Below are 16,653 nucleotides of genomic sequence, written 5' to 3' on the forward strand. Positions count from 1 at the left end.
GAACATGAGGGAAGGGGGCATTGTTTAACATAGAGCTGGTGCCATTCTCCAGTACATTGACAACTGAGGCTATTTGGAATAAAAGAGCTGTAGAAGAGGGGAGTGAACACCAAAAATGCTGCTTAGGTATGACAGGGAATACTTTCTAGAATCAGATCATAGAAAACCAGCAATGTTCCCATCTAAAGGCTTTTATTTAACATGAACTATAGAACTGCATAAGTGAAGGAGGAAGTTTGAAACTCATGTGTTTTCTGCCGGGAGGGAAAAAAAGGGTTTGGGACTTTGGGAACACTGAGATATTGCATGTGAATCAGGTACATGCTAGGCAGTAGGAGAATACTTTCTGTTCATTTCAAAGGAGCAACTGAGAGGCTATCATCAGATTGCAAATATGAAAAGGAAATAAAATGTTTGCTCTGCCTGCCCATGCTGTCTAAAGCTGGTGTTCCAGCCTGGTATAGCTTTACATAAGCCGGGGAAGAAAATACATTAACACATGACAATATTACTTTTTACTATACGACTAATTACATATAAAGTTTAACTCGAGAACACTAAATCAATACAATTTTCATCACTGCGTTGTGAAAACAACTAGATTTGCACAGCTGACCCATGTGTACACATGGAGCAGCCCCACTTCTCTTGTGGGGACAGAGTAAAACACAAAACAGTGGCAAGGGCACCTAATTCTCCTCTCACCTCCTCTGCCTTGAAAACCTTGTCTGTCTGTCTCCGTTGCTTCTCTACCCTGGTCAAATTTTTCAAGGCCTCTTTTTTATTTTCCAGTCAAATTCTCTTAAAACTTATAGACAGATCATTCTGAAAGAGTTCAGCCCCTCCTCTCCCCACATCAGACTCCGAGCCCTGACATAAGCCACATTTCTTTGCCATATCCTATACAGACCAACAGATCGATAATAGATTAACTATTGGGTGTCCCATGATATAACCCTTGGGTTTAAGACTCTCTTAAATGAAACCGAACCCTGTTGTTACACATGAATAAAATACTCCGGAATGCTCCCTCGTTATTTAGGTTCACTCCGATTTATTTAACTGAACACACACACACTAAAAACAAATCATTAAAAAAAGAAACATCTTTTATTTTCTTTTTTAAAAAAACCCAGTTTTACAGCACAGGGGGGTGGAGGAACTTCTTTAGGGCTTTCTTGGGACTTCAGGATTTTGTGTTTCTATTTTTACAAGAATGGGCTGATTTGTCTTAGGCTATTACTGTCTATTACTGCTGGAAGTCTCGGGGAAAGGTGGGAAGCGGCGAATTCTGGCAATCTGCCTAAAGAGAAATCAATGAAACAAATTAATCCTTCGCAGGCTGCAATGACACAGTAATCCATCATTCAGAGCTGCTTTTATACACCAAATCAGAGAGCAGAGGAAAGAGCCCTGGGGGACATCACAGACAACAACTTACACCAACACTGGGAAAATACTAAGGAATCAGTTTATTTAAAGAGGATAGATTTCAGTTGATTGCCTATTTCGTTTTATAAAGATTTTTCTTCCGTGGTGTCGGAAAGCCAGGGGCGAGTGGCTCTGCTTTCTGACCACTGGGCTCCCCGGATTCCTGCGGCAGGATCGAAGTGTGCAGTGATTAGGACCTTGAACGGCGCTGGGCAGGTGGCTGTTCAATTCCTGGGCTGTCCCCTGCCTGCCTCCTCCTCTCCCTGAAGCCAGTGGATCTAAAATGATCTAAAATGACAAGCTTCCCCTGTCGGCAGCGGCTGAGGGACCTGCTCCCCCAGCCCTGGCCGTTTCAGCACGAGTGTGCCCAGGCTAAGTCTGATCCACTTCCCCAGCGCAGCGCTGGCTGCAGGGCGAGGAGCCCTCTCTCCTCTGCTGCCAGCTCTGTCCGCTTCAAACGATGGGGAAGATCGCTCCGAAGGGGCAGCTGGGTCCTCTGTGCCTTGGCATTTTACATCGGTCGCTTCCCGAGCAAAAGGGACTGACCCTCGCTGGCGGGGAGCGGGGCTAGGTCTGCAGCTAGGCAAAGCTGCGCCAGGGCCCCATGCTGGCAGGTGCTGAGAGCAATCTGCTTCCACGCGGTGGGTCCCCTCGCATTTTAATAGAGCCTAAAGCCCTAAGTCTCCGAAACCCATTCATGCATTGCTCCGAAATGGGACGGGACGGGGCTTTGCCTTCACTCGCTCCCAAATACCACATCCCCCTGCAGGGATCGCGGGGAATCTGTCCCACCTGCTGCTGTCCAGGGTCAGGCATTGTGAGCAGGCATCGTCCGGACCGACTTGGCTGGGAAGTCGGCGTGGGGAAGGCTCTGCACTAGGGAAGCCGGTCAGCTTAGAGCAGCCTGAGCTGAAAGGAAAGAGAGAGACGGGCTCTGAGTAAGTGCTGGGGAGTCCTGGGGGCTGCAGAGAACCTGCTTCCAAGCTAGAGCCTGGGCATGCAGCCACCAGCCACCCTGGATGGTCCTGATGCTCTCACAGTGCGCGGGGGGAGCGGTCCTAATGATCAATCTTCAGCTCTAGGCCCTCGCTAAAATGCTGATCAAGGATCTGGCTCTGGATCTGGATGCGTCCCTTATTACATTGCCCGTAAATCTGTTGCTCTCCAGTACCTGCTGTGAGCCCCAGTGCTTTACTGGGGAAGAGGCGTCCCCTTCGGATCGCAGGAGCAATCCTCCTCGCCGCGGTGGCTAACTTCCCTGATCTGCTGGACAGGCTCTTTGGGGAGATGTGATCTCTTGTATTGGCCCAACTGAGTAGCCGGAACCAAGTTCTTTGCAAGCTTTCGGGCACAAGCACCCTTCTGCGGGCATAGGGAGACTCTACTTTTGCCCGAAAGTTTGCAAAGAACTTTTTTTCCAACTACTTAGCTGGTCTAATGAAAGATAGCACATCTCCCCAAAGAACCTTGCCTGCCTGTGTCCCTAGACCAACAGAGCTACAACCAATCCCCCTGATCTGCTGGGAGCTCCCAGGCGACGCGTGTCAATGAGTACCCCAGCAAAGCCAGGGAGTCCTCCCTGTCAAAGCCTGCTGAGGGCCAGAAGGACCTACCCGGAGTAGGGAAGCGGGACAGTCGGGGCTCTCACTGCTGTCAAGACCCCAGCAGTAGCCCACCTAGCCTGGCACAGCTCCTGGCTCACACCTGACTAGTGTTCACAGCAGGTGACTGGCAGGAGCCCCAAATGCTTGTCCTCACTTGTGGAGTGTGGCCCACCTGAACCTCTCCCTCATGGTTGGTTCCTCCATTGCCAACAGGGGGATAATAGGACCCAACAAGAGTTTGGGTGAGGCTTACCTAACTCCATAATACAGCAGTATGACCCAGATCTGGGTCCTCCAGATCCAGACCCAGAGGATGACTGGTCTCCATGAACCTAGAAGTCCCCCCTCTGCTCCTGAGTGTCAACCCTGTGCCTTGCACCCTCATGATAACTATGAGTCTCCTACTTCCCCCTTCATCAGCCTTGTTCCTCAGTGGGCTGCTTCCATTGCACAGACCCCAGCAGGGTTTTCTCCCTGGACTTCCAGCTCTTCAGTCCTAGTGCGTTGCGAGGGGTGCCTTCGGGAGTGGTTTTGCGCGCTAGAAATCTACCCCACACGGATCAAACCCCGGTGAAGGACCGCCGTGGCATTACCGAGTCTGGGGAAGGCTGCCTCTGCTTGGGATGCATGTTTTATCCCATCTTCCCCTTCCTTGGGAAATGGAGAATATAAGGACCCGGTGCTGTTGCTGGGGTCAGTAGAAGTATGCTAATTGGTGAGCCTAATTGCTTCAAGCAGTCATGCCTCTAAACATGGAGAGCGCAGTTGATGGAGTCGGTCTGTTCCTAATAAAATGAAGAAGCACTGAATTAAATTCCCAAGAAAGGGACTATAAAAGTTTCCACAGTGTAACTAAATGACTTCACCTATACTATTACCCCTCGGATGACATCTTGAAAGAAAGCAGACTCAATTCAGCCTCCATATTCATAAATTGGCTGTGCTTAGGCCAGTAAATCTGGATTGATTTAAAAAGGCTTTTTCATCCTTCCAATCAAATGAAGTCATTGTTAATTAGATGTTTTCTGTTAACAATGTCACTCTTCCCTGCATTACCTGCTCACACATTCAGTGGACTTATTACAACATCTGGATCAGCAGTTTTTCGTTATCAGGCTGGGGGGCGGGAATAGTTTGGCTAAAGAGAGGTTTTTCTTTTGTCAGTCCCTGTTTCAAGGAAAATAGTATCCACTCTACTACTGGCGATATAAATACCATCTCTCTCTCTCTCTCTCTCTCTCCACACATCACCTCCCCCCCCCCCCCCCCCCCCCCCCCCCCCCCCCCCCGTCGGTGTCTGTATGTATTAGATGATAAATGTCTCTGAATGAGCTCTGGAAAGAGGGTCTCCTACGAACCTACTCTCGTGAAATTTAAAGCAATTTCAGAAAATTGTTAGCTGAATTTCCCAAAGAAAATTATTTCGAGTCAACAGAGCCTAATTTAGAAAATTCTGTATTGTGTGAATAATAGAAACAGCAAAGTGGCAGCAAAAATACTTGCTGGGCTTCATCACCCAACAGTGCCAATGCTTAGATGTCCAAATAAGACACCTGATGGTAAATACCTAGAACCGGGGAGAGGTGGCACGTTAGAAATTAACCCGATGCTTCACTTTTGAACGTGAACTGCTTTAAAAAGAACCGCACCAGAAAACCCCTGACCCACGAATTTTCCTAGGAAGTGCCAACAAGACAAGGGCTGCAGTTGATAAATACTGGAAAGAATTACAGAGGAGATCCCATTTAGTTGAACGGTTTTATAAGCCATGTATAGTGTCGTGGTCTGCTTGTCTGCTGGAGGAAATCATGTTGATATTACTCCTTTATGTTTCTCAATTAATAGCCAAACATGACTGGTTATTACCTACCGCTCTCAGATCTCAGCACTTCTCAGTGCACATCCTAGCACAAAACACGCCAGTGAGAAAGAAACAGGATACGAGTTACATCCTTCGAGATACGAGCTGATATGAGGCTGTCCTAATAAGGGCTATGAAATGTGTGCAACGCTTAACTAACACCGCAGTGAATCACTGTGCAACATCGAGGCAATACGGAATTTAGCCATCTCTCTCAGCCTGGCTAGAGCAGGAAGGAGCATCCAGTTTAATTAGATACAGCACGTGTTTTGCCAAGTGCTTTGCACCTAAACTGGTGACCTCTTCAGATTTTCCTCTTTGTGCTACATAAGCCCATCTTCATCCCATTTAGGATGATTCAGTCATGTGCTTCGTGTCTTTCTCTCAGAATTGGCTCCAAATAAACGGATCACAAATGTAAAACTATCCCCCCAAGACATATGAGTAAGAATTGTCAAGGAGACTTTGGTCCACTCTCCATGTCTATTATGCTATTCACTCATAATGATCCCCTGTGTTGTGTCATACGTCATCATGACACTGATCCATGACACAGTTTAATGCTATTCAGTGATGCTACAGCCTAGCAGGCTGCCTTCACCCATCACCTTTGTAAGTCATTGGAAATGAACATCCTGGCTTTCTTTCAAAAGGGCTGTTAAATAGCTTAAATTAAAAACAATCATCACAGGCGTTTCACATCCAGACACAAGCTCTGCCTGCTTCATGTTTTATGTATTTCTTCGGTTCTCCTCATTTTTGCATATGCTCCCACATCTAAATAGCTGTCCTTATCCTACATCTACCTCCAGGTTGAAAACATGCTTTATTGCTTTCATAAGGGTTGCATTCCCCTCAATTCTTTTCCCAAGCTGTTTTACAAGTTACACCGCAATTGAGGGTTATATGCTGCAAAGCTCTCCCGAAAACAAAATAAGAAAGAGCTCTCCCTTTTAGCTACAGCGGTGCTTTTGACTCCTGAGATCCATAAAGGTATGTCTAAAGCCCGGGTATAAGCTATGGACGTGGGTGTAGCGCATAGGAGAAAGGGTGGGGAGGTAGTATAATTCCTTGATGCCCGAGGGGAGAGCGGGGCGGGGGGGAGGAGGGTTGGAAAGCTACTGATCTGCTGTGTGTGGTATAATAGCATTGCATACACACAGGTGTAAATAAGACCCGAAGGCTTCAGCCTTCAACTCCATCCCAGGGATCCCATATACAGGCAGTGCAGCCACACAGTGTAGGAGCCCTGTCAGTCGCCCACGCACACTATAGAGACCTCATTTGTATAAATGCAGCTGGAGGGGTGGGGGGGGCGAGGGGAGATAGGCTTCTGGGACTGGAAATGTTCACTTCCATTTTGCCTTGTGAAAGCCCGGGGCTGGGGGGAGTTGTCTTAGCTCAGGCCCAGCGGAAACCGACGACAGGAGACTGTTTTGTGTCCTCCACGAAGCGCCCCAGAGGCTGGCCCTGGCAGGGAGGTGGGCACAGGGTGGCACATGCAGGGCGGGTAGCCGGGGAAGGGCCACACTGGGGAGGGGGCTTGCCAGCCCCGATGCTGGGAGGCGGGGCTGGGCTCCCTCCTGGGCTGGAGAGGGGAGCTGGGGTGGGGGGGCTTCAGCATCCCTCAGGAGTAGCTCAGCACTCTTTGCAGCATCGGGCCCTAACCCAGTGAGTGGCTCCAGCTACTGCTGCTTGCGGTCAAGCGAAGGTTAACTAAGACTTTCTCTGCAGCTGCTTCTCTAGTGAAGGGCTCGGGGAGGGCTGCAGACAATAGCAGCAGCTGAAACACCTGCGATCTATCACTGCAATAAAAGATGTACAGTAATGTGGAGTAATTGCTCTTTCCGCTTCCAGAGGGAGCTCAAAGCTGAAAAATCAAGGTTAGGATCCCTCCAAACTGTCGACAATTTCCACAGGACACATGCAAAAGGCACAGAGACAGACAGACAGAGTCCCTCAGCTGTCTCAGGAGGAACTCTGAGATTCATTTGCCAAAGAGAGAGGGCTTCTTTCAACAGAGATTAATATATTTATCCCAATAACAACATAACATAGGAACCTGCTGTTTTGGCTGGGTCTAGCTGCAAAAGAAACCAGATGAAAAAAAATAAAGGGAGGGGGGGTGAAAGGTGAGAGAAGAATGAACCTACTTAATGCATGATTAATAGGATAATAATTATATTTATTACGGACCAGAGGATGGTTCAGCCAACATATAAGCTCCGGATGTAGGTAGCAATGCGTTTGTGCATATGCACACATAGCTCATGGGGAGTGTGTGCGCATATAAACAAACGTGCGTGTGGTGTGTGCGGAGATACACATAGAAGCTAAATGCATATACACGCCTATGAATAGAGTCCATATGCATGCATGTAAGTGTACATAGGAATGTATATCTATTTACAACTCTATATTCCCAACGTATATTTATGGGATGGAAGTATCACCAGTGTGTAAATATGCGGGAGTCTATAGCACATGTTTTATTTAATATACATAATCCCATTCGGTAGTTCACAGTTCAGGAGCGGTTAATGCTAAAAATGTAATGCAGCCTCTGAAATGGCAAACTAATTAGAGTTACAGAAGGTGTCTCAGATACAAGCCCAGTTGGGGATTTGGCCATTTGGAGTCATCTCGCTTTCTTTGTGCTCCCGGGAGTTTCCAGGAGCTGCTAGAAGCGAACTCACCTCTGCTCTGAGCCCTAAGGCGAGTCCAGTGGGTCTCTACTATTGCAGCCCTTGTCCCTCCACTGACTGTTCACCTGAGCCAGCAAAATCCTTCCTTGGCTTCTTCACCAGCCAAGTGGCATTCACCAAGCTTGCAAGAGCCTGGAAACGCCCAGCTAATCCCACAGCCAAGCGCTCTAGATCCAAATCTATCCCCGCACCAAGACAAAACGTGAGCTGCCTCTTATCCTGTGCATAAATCACCAAGAACAAGTTACCAGTTTGTTTCCTTCCGAGAATCCCTGCTTATTGCTCTTTTACCAACCAAATGACACGCCAGTATTCAGAAAAAAGTACATTAAAGAATCATCGCAGTCTCCCTGTCAAGTCATTACGCCTTTATTCCCACCAATTAACCACACCTCACAGGGCTGTAGTGAGTTGAAAAGTAAGGTGTCCCGTTTCGTACAGACGTCGGGTTTTGAGTCAGAACAGCGCAGCAGACAGCCGCAAATATGCCTCGCAAAGTCCAAAAAAGCTTTCCGCAATCGCGTTAAGAAAAACTGACGATGCTGATAACCTGAGGCTGGGGGGATGAAGGAGATGTAGCCTCTGTACATCAGCTGCACACACATATGCAAGACACCCTTTGAAGTGGGGGGGGTGTAAAAAAAAAACCCCGGGTGGTATATGGGGGTGACGGGGTGTTAATCGGCTGGACACTGCATGATCGCTTCAAGATCGCTTTTAGAAAATCGCACGCGCTGTTTCAGCGTCCAGACGACTCGAGAAAACTTTGCGCCGAAGACAAAAACTTGCTTGTCTCGCTTGGCGCAAAGCTTTGCCCCGAGAGAGATCCGAAGGGTGTCTGCTGGGGAAGCACACCTGGTTGTCTCCGAGCCGTAAATAGCTGGAGGACCCGCTGGGGCTTGGTCCCCAGGAGGCAGGAGCTGACCCCTCTCGAGCCCTGCGAGGAGTTATGGGGGGGTGTAATTGCATATGGGCAAGCTGGCGTGGCTGTGCGTTTGCAGAGGAAGTGTCCCTTTTTATCCCAGTTCCCTATGGGCGATTCTGATACTCACTGATATAAATCATCCTGTTAAAGCCGGACTTTCTACCCTGCTCGCAAACTCCCTCTCACTGAGATGCCCCCTTTTTTCTGCACTCTCGTCTTGATCCAGCGCAGTTCACAAGCCACTTCTGTTGATCTGCTTACAAAGCAATTGTGATGTGACACCCACTGCAATGCATGGGCACAGAGAGCCCGGGAAGGTAGCTTATTAAAAGGTTACCTTCCCTACCTGTCCCTTTCCTTCCTTAGTTATAATAAAAGGCATCCCGGCTACCTTCAGTGACAGTGACTTCAGTCTAAATATTTGGTACACAAATTTAGCAAGCCTAAAGGAGATTAATTTTCCAGAGTAATCCAATTAAAAGATTTCTAAACTAATCTTTTTTTTTTTTTTGAAAAAAAATAGTGTAAAGCTAAAGAGGAAAATCGTTTTTATGACAGTGATTTATTGCACTGCTAAATTGTAAAGAACGAGTCTCCCAGCATCGGAGATGACCACTGCATCCAGGCTGGAGCTGCACACACGAACACACGTCATACTACACAGGGGGGTTTGAGGAAGACGATCTCCCATCACTGAAGGCTGCCCTTAACAAAACATGGAAGGGAGTTTGGTTGCTTACAAGCACCATAGACTTTTTAAAGTGCTAATAGATTTATGGGCTCTTTTCCGACGCCCATCCAGAGTAATTAGCACATATGTTCTAAATAGATGATAGTTTTGTGAGCAATAAAGCAATTACCCATCGCTAGAGCTGACAGTTCCTCCAACTAAACTCCAACCAGCAGCTAATTGGGAAAGTCATTTCAGCTCCATTGTCTGCAATTAGTCCTGCTAAACTACTACACCCAAACTAGCTGGTTTGAGGTTTATTTATTCATTTGTATTTGCATTTACAAACGTTTACCAAATATCGCTTAACTTTTCCAGCGTTTAGTTCATGTCTGCTGAGTCTCTCTGGGACTGCATTTTTTTCTCTTTTAAGTATGGTCTCATCTTTCAGTCCCTTTCTTTCTATCAGTACTGGGAGGTTCAATGATTCATAAACATTTGTCCACTATGCTGAGACGGTTTGTTAAAACAATATTTCCTCAGCCATTCAGGAAATGTAGCCAGGTTACCCAAATGGGCGGGCGGGGTGGGGCTGCAGCTTGCTAAAATAATTTTGATTTCCTTTCAGCTCTTAACTCTTGCATTTGGGGACACCTGGGTGCCTTTTGCCCTGTCCCACAGCTCGAAATCAAGGCAAAGAAGTTGCTCTGTTTATTGACACGAGAGCTGCCCCAGCACCAAAAAAGCACCCAGGGGCGTAAAGTTCCCACTCACTTGACAACACAGTGGGGTTGCTTCTTGACTCGGAGGGAGGGTTTTTAGGGAAATTTGGAAGGGAAGAGGCTTTTCGAGGCAGCAGTCAGAAGTTTTTCCCTCCTGACGGTGGAAAAAAAATTAAGAGGCGTTACATGTTCAGGACTTGTGCACACTGAGTGGAAAAAATGTGTTAAACATCGGTTTGACGCCCCACCGGAGCTTCAAAATATATACCGGCTGGGTTTCTTCTACTTAATTTAATCTTTATTGGACTGGGTTACTCTTTCCTGCTATTCACCAGAACTCCCAGCAAAATGCATCATTGGAGGGGGGGAGGGCTTGCTCAGCCCTTCATTTTAACTGCAGACTTTAGCAGGTATTTAGCAGGGGGGCACTCCAGGGAATTTGAAGTAGGTTTCTCAAGTCAAGGCTCCTGCCCAGGGCTGAGTTGGTCCTGGCGTGTAAAAGATTTGTGCGTTGGGATGGGAACTTGTAGCCTTAGCAACAAAGTATTCACTTAAAGGAATTCACAGCTCTAGCATCCCGGTCACAGAAAGCACCGCGGAGATCTGAGCCGTGGGGAGCAGGGCAAGGGCGGGTTGTTGGGGGTAGATCGGAAGCTTCCCAGCTTCTGGAGCAAAGCTGTTTTATACCTAGGAACAGCAAACGCCAGGATTTTTCCCCTCCCTTCAGCATTGAAAAAAAATAAATAACCTTTAGAAAGAAAAAGCAAACTTCCCTCCCTTTTCAACCAGCCTGTCAGACTGACTATGGGGACACTGATCCCAGTCCCCCGGCGTGGACTACCCAGCTGCAGGCAAACAGCTCTCTATATTTATGGGAGAAAAACTTAACCCCACAAAGGGCTCCTGTTCCAGTCGAGGTGCCTGCTTCCGATGTGGTCAGTGCCCTGGCAAAATCCGCCCTGGATCTAAACAGCACAAAGCTGTGGTCTGGCAATGAGGTTGAAAAGACTTGGTGACTGTGGTTACATGCTATTTGCCATCCACCACCGAGCCTGAGTCACCAGGCTGGGAGCAGGAGCTCTGCTGCCGGGGTCAGGACGAGTTTAAAACTAGGAAGAGGCTGCATTGTATGAAATATTTCCTACGAGAAGTCTGCACCCTTGTTAGGATGATTTCCCAGCTCCCAACTCCCTGCGTCTAAACCTGCAGAAATAAAAAAGAGGCGCCTGCCAATTGGTAATGGTCAGTTTAAACCTTCGCCTGAACTTAAGCATGTGTGTATGTGTGTGTGTGTAAGCGTAAGCGTGTAAGCGTGCAATAGCTAGGTACATATTGCTAGGTACTCTGGCTGAATTCGTACTGGTAGCCAGGGATCTGCATACATCCATATACATGCACACAGACATATCTGCAGTTCTGGAGTAAAAGCATTTTCGTTGCTCCCAGAGTTTCTTTCCATTACGAGCGATTAGATGGTAACTATTCAAAGCTGCTGATCCAGAGAGAAAATAGGAGTAGATAAAAGGAGATTTCAAGTGACCTCCTCGTCCCTTTCACACCAACCTGAGCCCCAGAATAGCCAAGGATCAACTCGGACAAAAGCCCTTTCCTTTTCCCTTTCAGCTTCAGAAGATTCAGAGCAAGGGGTTAACAATAAAACATATAAATCTAAGCCAGTCTGGTAGGATCCTGCAATTTTGTATACTTTATTAACTCCACCGCTGGCTATACTTGCGCTGAACGCCCAGAAATGTGTAAATAAAATATCCTTGCTATGGGAAAATACATAACAATTATTTCCAGCTGGATGTGGTGGGCTTGAGCGATTTGTTATGTTTATTCTATTTCATTTAAACTTTACCTAAAGCACATACCCTCCCACTGCACACTGTTAGAGCACGCTGTAATAAACATATCTTACTACTGACAGTTTAAGTGAAAATGCTGAGGTTTATTACTTAGATCAACCTTCTGATGAGGTAAATATGATTGTATCACTGCTGATGTTACCAGCAGCACTGCTGTATTTCCTGAGCAAAACACTTTTACACTATTTTATCTTAAAGGCAGGGAGGAAAGTGACATTAAATACTTAAAACATCTTGCAACGGTCTTTAGTCGGTGAGCAGTCCAACTCAAATCTACTTCTGATGGACTAATCCCCGTAGTAAAAGAAATGGGAGATTTGACAGGTAACTATTAAGGGAAATGATTATATAGTAGAGTTGATTGTATTGTCAGGACAATCTAGCAACTTTCAAACTCGTTTTCAAACGTCAACTTTTTTCATCAAAAGCCTATCCCATTTTACTTGGGGGAATAATAAATAACACCAAATTCATCCCCAGCAGAAGTCTTGGGTTGAAAATAGAGTCAGATGTGTTTCAATGTAAAGCCTCGCGTTAATGGCTTTTGTACACATTTGTTTCTTTTGGCTTCAAGCACTTAGATCAGAGCAGCTTTATTTGTGCCGAAAGTAAATATTTGGTTCTGGATTCACCAGTGTGTTGAAAATGATTCCCAGGTTTGCCTTATATAGGAAGGTTTGATTTGCATCAAGAGGTCATCAATTTCTTTTCCTGTAACTTGCTAGGGAAGTGCCGTGCTCCTTTATCCTGGGAGACAAGAAAACTCCGATTTGGGATTTTCCCCCCCCTTGATTTTCATGCACATACGTTAAAAATTAAAAAAAAAAAAGGGGGGTGGGGGAAGGGTTCCAGTATTTAGGCATCTCTTTATGGCTGGGAAGATGGAGAGACAGACAAGAGTGGGAGAACAAAGTTGTGCCTCAGTGCCCTGCTTCCAGGTTGGCAATCAAGCCTAGAACTTTTGATAGCTAACAAATGACAAAAAAACAAGCTACAGTAAGTGTTGGCTGCAGGGTGGATGGCAGTGACAGCAGATTGTCTTTTTAGAAGGTGTTTTGCCGTCATTCCCCTTTATGCTACCATCTAAAATAATTTAAGGGGACACAAGAGGGGAAATGGGGAGGGGGGTGGCTAATACTTATTTCAAATCTTGATTGAAACACAAACCGGGCGAGAGGAGCTGAGAGAGCACCTTTTACAGGGGCGGGGGTTAGAGACGGGCTGCGAGATCAGAGCCACTGACCTCCCTTCAGAAAGTTTTGGGCATGGTTGCTTTTGCAGCTGTATTTGATAACCCGGGGTTAGGTCTGCTGGACACTTCCCCAGTCTCGCTGAGGTTGCTTTTAAATGATTCAACTTTTAAAAAGTGATTTTAAAAAAAATCTTTCTGGTCAGGGCTGGGTAACGCTTTGGGTGTGCGTGTGTGTCCTCTCTTTTCCTAAGCCCTGTTTGCCCAGTGTGATTTATCAAAGTACAAAAAGGAATTGCACTGGATGGGTGGGCTTTATTTTTTTTTTTTAAGATGTGTCACAAAGCTCATCAGGGTTACTGGGGAAATATTCAGCCATCGATTTGAAGGGAGAACTGGGAATGTGACTGTTTTGCTCCAGTGTGATTTTTTTTTTTTTTTTAGAAGTAGGAATAAGTGTTTGAAATAAATTCTGTCTGTGCATCCTCAAATGAGCACACACAGGAAACGGGGCTGAAAGAGCCAGGCAGAAACTAGCAGAGCAGGCAGGGAAACCCTCCCAGAGAAGTGCCCTTCCCTGAAAGTGAACAACTACCTCCTAAAAAAAAGTGACAAGTGACCAGCAGTGGGCTAGGAAGCCACCAGCTGCATGGCAAGGGCAGTATAATCCACTGGAGACTACTCTTCAAAGCAAGCAATTGTTTACCCTTTATAAACCCAAACTCCAGGCAATATATCTTTTATGATGCTATTAAAAGAACTTGGTTGTTGTTCAGATCTGGCCAGCACGGGGTTGGGGGGTGGGGGGGAGAAAGAATTAAGAAAAAAAAATAAAAGCAGGAGAAAAGTGCATGGCATGGCTGAGAGGAAAGGCCCCAACGCTGTTAATAGCAGAAGAGGCCTCGCTGGGCACGCCTCATTGTTAAGGCCTGGCCTGGCACAGCTATTACAAGTGGCCCGGCCCAGCTGGAAGCCGAGCAGAAGCCGAGCCCGGCTAAGGTTGTAGCAAAGGGCAACCTGGCCCTGGGAGAGGAGGGAGAAATAGAAATGTTTACAGTATAATTAAATTTGCAAAGCGGCCAAGTACGGGAAATGCTGGAAAAGAAATGTCACCGTGACTATGAACTGGCTGATCGTATATCAGACAATGGCAGACATCGCCTGTCAATAGTTTTCGAGAGGTACTAATTGATTCGTGGGCCGAGTAGCTCCGGGAATCCGGCCCTGGGGCACCTTGGGGGGGCTCTGTGCTTCCTACAGGGGTTTTCAAAATGCCAGGAAATTTTCTAGCTCTACCTTCGCAGTGCATTTCCTTGTCAGACCAGGGCTTGGTTGAAAATGCTACCCCTAGGTAAAAGGAAATCTCTTTTCACGTCGGGCAACACGATAGCGTTATATGTATTTAATTGTCCCCCCAGGAGGCAGATATGTATGTAGGGGAGCGTACATTTATTTCTTTGCAAGGCTTAGCAGGTGAAGTAGATGCCTAAAACATCTCCGGATTAAAGATGTCTCCAGAACTCAGCCCTAGCTTATTTTTTGTTACATTCTCCTGCACCCAGGCTATTAAAAAAAACCCCACAAACCCGGTCAATTGTGTTCTCTACCGATGCCCCTGAAATAGCTTTTTAAAAGTTGTGCCAAAATGCCCACTGATCTCTAGGATGAACATTTCTTTCCTGAAGGGACAAGCGAAGGGGAGAGAGCGAGACGGAGTTCCTGCTTGCCTTTCCCAGAAATGAAATCAAATAAAACCCAGCAAAGCTTCCGCTATCCCAACCTGTGCTCAGTTAAGGGACACAGGCTGCTCCAAAGGAAATGAAGCTGGAGAGAGCCCCTGAATTGCGTTGCTGCTCTCCTGGGCTGTTCTGGCCGTGTCAGATCCATGGCACAGGGCAGGTTAAATAACAATAAAAGCTCCCCGAATGCAACCTGAGCTTGTAACCATTTTTAAGGATTCTCGTAATTTGTCGGGGAAGGGAAATACCTTTTGCCAACTGAACCTTGTTTGGACCTGGACGGCTGCTTGACTTGCATGGCTAGGGTGCCCTTGCCTCAGCCCTTTCCTCTTCCCCCAGACTTCCACTTCCCCACGGCTCGGAGAAGATGCGATTTCTTTCAGAGATAAAGACAGCACTCACGCAGGTTTCAGCCTTCCTTAAAGGATCTGCTATTTAAATACCTATTTAACTGATGCTTCCCACATCCCCCCACCCCCTCCCCATGCCATTCAGCAAATGAATATCATCCCTAACATCGCCACCACAGTGGGGGAAAAAAATCTACCTTTGAAATAGACCAATTGGAGGTGTTTGGGGCTTTCTTCTGATTGTAGTGTATTCAGTGCAGAGGACTCTGATTGCTGTCCCTTTAATCTGTTGACACTATCACCCAGATAAACAGGCTGCCATCGATCTTTTCATTAGGTGATCAAATAACAGAGCAGGTGAAAGACAAGAGCATTAGCATGCTTCCCCGTCTTCCCAGGCATCATTATTAGAAGTATAAATTCAATTCCGTAATTACGTGGAAGAAATCCATGTGCCTGAGTTGTGTCTATGATATTGGCGCAGACACACATAGGTAAACACACATCTGTTGTCTGAACGAGGTGCGGGTGCGTGCGCGAGTACACAAATACTCACGCACGGATCTGGATCTGCGGTGAAAATACCTCCTAAGAAAATACTTACAAACTGGAGGCAATAAATATCTCCCTCTCTATCCGTGCCGTCAGCTGTAATATGCCTGAACTAGAGAGCTAACGGGAGGCAGTGCTGAAAGAGGCTCGGAAAAACAGGCTAGATGTTAGGAGGGGGGGAGGAAAAAAAGTTATCCTTGCAAAGTGCAGCTCGCCTGGAACTGCATCACAGTGGGCTTCCAACTCAATGTAGACACAAGTTAACCCCCTTAGAAACACGGAATAGAGAAAGCAGTACTTGCCTGGGGTAGCCTGGCTTGGCCGGGTTTCTGGGTGCCAACTGCAGCGATCCAGGCTCCGAGGAAACCTTTCCAAGGAGGAGCAGGGCACAAGCTGCTGGGTCCGTCCACCTTCTCCCAGGCTCTCTGTCTCTCTGCCTCTCTCTCTCTCCCTCACTCTCTGTCTTGCTCTGCCTCTTTTACTCCCTGTCTCTTCACAGTCTGGGGAGTAAAATCTAGATGATATACATACAGGGCTTGCTTTTTTTGTCTGATTTAATCTTATTCGTTTCACCTTTTCACTGACCAGGAGACAGGAGCGAGAGTTTATTTGGAAAGAGGGAGAGAGAGGAAAAGAGCCCACTGTTGCATAGTCAATAACATCCTTTTTATCAATGCAATATACAATAGGGGCGGCTTGGCCAGGGGGACTCATTGAAAATCTCTTCATTATTTCAGGACAAAATAACCCGTTTATTCTGATCTTAGAAATGAGCCGGGACCCCCCCCCCCCCTTTCCCCTCCTGTCATATTTGGGAACTAGACAGGGAAATCAAATCAGTAGCAGTGCACAGCAAAGTTGGGGTTTCTTTTCTCTCCTTTTTTTAAGTGAAAGAAGCAGCTTTCGCGGAGGGAGCGGGGGGAATAATCCAACTTCTGTTAATATCCCCCCTCCTCCTCCCCCCGCAGATGCGGCTTGGCTGCCACCCGGGTTTGAAACTTTTCGAGGAGCTAAGGGCACTTCTTGGTTTCCTCTTT

At 46.8% G+C, this 16,653-nt stretch overlaps 1 long non-coding RNA gene across 3 annotated transcripts; it reads right to left on the reverse strand.

The window, feature by feature from the left end:
* Nucleotides 1–1,082: 1,082 nt before the first annotated feature.
* On the reverse strand, nt 1,083–15,888 carry LOC102387191. Of its 3 annotated transcripts, XR_003094802.1 has the most exons (5): nt 15,262–15,888; nt 14,963–15,090; nt 3,629–3,820; nt 2,224–2,340; nt 1,083–1,303 (listed from the first exon to the last, which is right to left on the reverse strand). It is a non-coding gene; the product is annotated as an uncharacterized LOC102387191 (long non-coding RNA). The 3 variants fall into 3 exon arrangements; XR_003094801.1 differs by lacking the exon at nt 15,262–15,888 and having other exon boundaries at nt 1,110–1,303; nt 14,963–15,176; XR_324213.2 differs by lacking the exons at nt 14,963–15,090; nt 15,262–15,888 and adding an exon at nt 4,906–6,163 and having other exon boundaries at nt 1,110–1,303.
* Between the last annotated feature and the right edge of the window lie 765 nt (nt 15,889–16,653).

The sequence above is a fragment of the Alligator sinensis genome, unplaced genomic scaffold (genome assembly GCF_000455745.1).
Source record: "Alligator sinensis unplaced genomic scaffold, ASM45574v1 scaffold545_1, whole genome shotgun sequence".
Classification (NCBI taxonomy): Eukaryota; Metazoa; Chordata; order Crocodylia; family Alligatoridae; genus Alligator; species Alligator sinensis.